The sequence below is a fragment of the Dipodomys merriami genome, unplaced genomic scaffold, assembly GCF_024711535.1.
Source record: "Dipodomys merriami isolate MVZ:Mamm:240054 unplaced genomic scaffold, mDipMer1.0.p SCAF_4266, whole genome shotgun sequence".
NCBI classification, from domain to species: domain Eukaryota; kingdom Metazoa; phylum Chordata; class Mammalia; order Rodentia; family Heteromyidae; genus Dipodomys; species Dipodomys merriami.
This window is the reverse complement of record NW_027205900.1, coordinates 873-5446: the sequence shown is the minus strand read 5'-3', so window position 1 is coordinate 5446 and position 4574 is coordinate 873. Positions and strand designations below refer to the sequence as shown.

Below are 4574 nucleotides of genomic sequence, written 5' to 3'. Positions count from 1 at the left end.
TTTCCTAGTGGAAAGAATGCCCTTCAGCACTTGGTAGGGGTAGGTGAAGTTGCCCACCCCCACTCAAGAGTCTGACCCTGGAGAGCATTTCCATGGCAAACCCACCTGGCGTTTACTACACCATATCTTCCCATGACATAAGTGTTCTGCCTGCAGGGCAGGTCTTGATGGCATTGGACTAGAATAATTGCATGTCTGAGGTCCAGAATGCCTGACAGCCTACACCTTGGGCTACCTTTTGCCACTAGTGACAAGCAAGTTTGTCAGGACTTACTTTGTCATTTCTCTGCTTCTGGACTCTGAGCTCCTCCAGGACCAGAGACATTTAAGCTTATAAGACAAAAATGCAATGCCCAGAGGTAGGGACAAACCACATCTCCTCCTTGGGCTGCCAGAAGGAAAGGACCTTCCTCACCTGCACCATGGCCTCCACACCCACTAAGCCAAAAGAGCCAGAGCTGGGTAGCAGCTACCAGGCCATCAGACAGGGCCAAGTCGTCCCTCCAGATAACTCAGGGCTCTGTTTAGAGAAGGTCTCTGATCTGTCAGCTCACAACCTAACCACCTCAAGTCCAGCTGTAACCATGGGCAGGATCACAGGTAAGCAGGAAGTCCTCAAGAGGGATTTGGCAGCACTCCCTATGAACTGCCCTCGCCTGTGCCAACACACATCACATCATGAAAGCCCCCCCCCCCAACTCCAGAGGACATTCTTCAGCAATCCTTACCAACTCCCAATGGCTATGCTTTGGCATAGATCAGAATCCACAGATGCACAGTGTGATCCCCTATTGCTAGCGATCTCCAGTATCAGAGCAGCAGAGCACATGGCTGGGTGTAATCCAGAGATAAGTGCAAATGGGGAAGGAGCCTTGTGACCATGGCCCCATCTCTGTCCTCAGCTGTGGCTTTGTCAGTCCCTACACATCCACATCGATGGAGGCAGTTCCTCCACTAGGTGTCCTCCGTCGTCCCGACAGAGCTGGTCCTCGGCACACATTTGAACAGCAGATTCCTTGAGGTCCACGGCCTGACTAACAGGTCCAAGGAACTGCCAAAAATACTCTGGTTCTACCTGAGAAGCATGGCTTGTGTTCCTTCTGAGAAGGAACAGACAGGGAAGGGTCCCCTGGCATAGTGGTGGGGAAACAGAAGTCATGACTTGGTCCATATCAGTGGACAGACAGATTAAGAAGGCTCAATGGCAGTGCAAGACTGAGGTACTATTGGTGTCTTTCTCATTGTAAAGCACCTTGATCAAGTGGCTAGGTCCTTTACCTCTGAAAGGAGGTCAGGAAACAGAGCTTGTGTCTATGCTGTCCTCAGAATGCTGGGAATTGAACTCAGACACTTTCACACAGTAGAAAACTGCTTTAACCACTGGTCTACCTCCTCAGTCATTGGCTTTCTTTTGAGAAAATCTCACTATGAAGTTAAACCCTGGCCTCCAGCTGCTCTCTACCTGTCTCTTCCACCTAAGTACTAGAATTATAGATGTGGCCCAGCCCATCTACTCTTGTTTTCCCCTTGAGATCTGCTTAGAGCCAGGTCATCTTCTAAGTAAGAATTCATCAAGGCAACTTGGATGCAGAAGCATTTCCCTGTCCATCCATGGCTGGCTCAGTCATCTAAGTCTCTACATGAAAGTCAGGCACACATCCATGCTGCGCATCTCCTGGATCTGCCTAAGATGCCACTCCTGTGAATAAAGCAAGGCCTGGTCATTCCCAGAGAGGAAGAAGCCCCAGAGAGTACACTATTGATCCCCTAGTGAGGACGTGGCTAGTAACACAAGCCCTGAACATGTAGACTTTGCACCAAGACCTCAGGTGAGCTTCTTTTATCCTGAAGTGTGAAGTGGTGGCCTGATTATCTAGCACTTATACCAGTGGGTTGCGAGCCCAGGATGTGGCAGGTAGAAGTGCTCATGTACAGCAACAAAGTCCCATTAGGGACTGGCCTAGCCACCCACTCCTTGGTCTAGCACATATAGGTTTTTTGACAGTGTGACAAAAAGGAAGAGGGAACAGAGCCAGCATTCCAAGAGAGGTTTTCTAGGTCTCTAAGGCTCAGCTGTGCTCTCTGCTGGGCAGTGGCCCTCAGGATGTTGGCATAGATGCATTAGAGTCTCTGGTGTGCATGGTATATGAAACACTTTCAGCTTTTGCTGGCTGCAGAGCAGGCCAACCTGCAAGCAGGCAGCAGGCAGCAGGCACAGCCTGGCACTCAACCAAAGACCCTGATGTAGGCTACCCAAGGTAGAAGGTGAAAGGTAAGAGTGGGTGTTACAGACACACACTGAGTCAGAGATCCTGAGGGAGGAACCCCACCAGCTGTTGCTCCAACCAGCCCTGCAGTGGATGGTGCTCAATTCTGAGACTCAATTTAAAGTCGCATGAGCAGAGTACAAATCCATACATTCCAGCCGTGTGACCTTCAACCAATGCCAGTCTTCGCACTTAAGAATAGTAATTCCTCTCTATAAAATGGGCTTATTCACCACTGGCAGCAAGTATGGCAGCCTTTCAGTCATCACGGTCAGCAAAGGCAGGCTGGAAGGTGGTCACCCAATGGTGGTGGTGCCCTATGATGACAGGCCACAGTCTCCTTGTCACCATTGGCGAGCACCTGGAAGCCCACTTGGGTACAGTACCCCAGCTCAGTAACAGCCACTGGTCCAGCACACAAGAATTCTCCTTGGGGGATGGGGGATGGCGGCGGCGGCCTGCGATGAGCAGCAGGAGCGCCTGAGGAGCCAGCAGGCAAGGCTGGGGGGCCCGGGAGCGCAAGCGCAGGGCGGAGGGCGGGGGCGCGAGCACAGTGGGCGGGGCAAGGCAGTAGCCAAGAAGATGGTGGACAGCAACAGCGGCAGCGGTGGCGGTGGCGGCGGCCGTGGCGGGAAGGGAGGCTTCCAGCCCACACCCCGCGGTGGCGGCCAGCAGGAGAAGCAGGAGCTGGCCTCGAAGCGGCTGGACATCCAGAACAAGCGCTTCTACCTGGATGTGAAGCAGAACGCCAAGGGCGGTTTCCTGAATATCGCAGAGGTGGGCACGGGCAGCTCCAAGAGCCGCCTCACGCTGTCGATTGTGGTGGCGGCCAATTTCCGTGACTCGCTGGGCGACTTCATCGATCACTACGCACAGCTGGGCCCCAGCAGCCCCGAGCAGCTGGCAGCGGGCGCTGAGGAGGGCGGCAGGCCGGCGCACCTCAAGAGCGAGTTCCTGGTGAGTGAGAACTGCAAGTACTACCTGGATCTCAAGGAGTACCAGCGCGGCCCCTTCCTGCACATCCGCCAGACCGTCAACCGCGGCGGCGGCTTTGGTGCAGGCCCAGGGCCTGGCGGCCTCCAGAGCGGCCAGACCATGGTGCTGCCTGCACAAGGTCTCATCGAATTCCGACACGCTCACCAAGCTCCTCGATGACTACGGAGGCGAAGACCACGAGCTGGCCGGAGGCCCAAGAGGCGGTGCCGGTGGCCGGGGGGGGGGGGGGGGGGGGGGGGGCTGTACGGGGAACTCCTGGAGAGCACCTCTATTACGGTGGACTCCAAACGTTTCTTCTTCGATGTGGGCTGCAACAAGTACGGAGTTTTTCTACTGTGTGAGTGAGGTGAAGCCGTCCTACCGCAATGCCATCACAGTGCCCTTCAAGGCCTGGGGCAAGTTTGGTGGCGCCTTCTGCCGGTATGCGGATGAGATGAAAGAAATCCAGGAGCGGCAGAGGGATAAGCTTTACAAGCGTCATGCTGGGGGGGGGGTGGTGAGGAGTCCTAAGGCGAGGAGGTGGATGAGGATTGAAATGGCAGCTTTCCCCCCTGGCCTCCCCCACCCTGTTACCCGTGCCCCCACCCCCCATCCCCCTGGCTAGTTCCCATTCTTGCTCATTCCCCTGTGAGCTAGTTGAGAGGGAGCCCGGGAGGCCACCAAGGGAGAAAAAAAAACCAACAAAATTAAAAAAAAATAATGTAGTTAAGAGAAATAACCATAAGACAACAGTCTTGAACAGTGAGTAAAGCAGTAAAGTTCCAGAAATTGACAGCAACCTGCAGAGGACAACAGCATCTCCTCACCTGCAAGTGTCTCAGCTTCTATTTCCCACCCGAGGTTCCTAAGCTCATCTAGATAATCCTGAAGTGGATAGATTTCGAGTCTGTGCCCCTAAACACATCTGACTTACCCAGATCCATCTGTGTATAACAGTTGAATTTGTGTTGTACCTGGGTAAATCTAAAGTATCTCTCCAGGCCGAGCCGCCGTTGCAGTGTCTATCCTTCACCTTTATTCTAATCAGCCTTTTGGATCAAGATCTTCACGGAAATTCTTGAGACAGAGAGACCTTTGCAGTTACCCAGTCCTGAGAGTCCAGGTTTATGAAAAGGAATGCAACTTTACACAATCATGGACAAGGCAAAAAAAGAATTCAAGAAGCCATCAGTGAATCAAAACAAATTGGATTTTTTTTTTAATGATTTTGCATGGAACCTGGCCCCATGTCTTTTCTTTGCAGAATTGTTTTCCGGGATGCAAAAATTCAAAAGCCAATGCTTGAACTAGAGAATTCATTACTAAAATAGT

General features: G+C 52.7%; 1 pseudogene; it reads left to right on the top strand.

Annotated features, from left to right (window-relative positions):
* Positions 1 to 2849: 2849 nt before the first annotated feature.
* LOC138807653 (transcriptional regulator protein Pur-beta-like) lies at positions 2850 to 3797 on the top strand (annotated as a pseudogene).
* Positions 3798 to 4574: the final 777 nt, after the last annotated feature.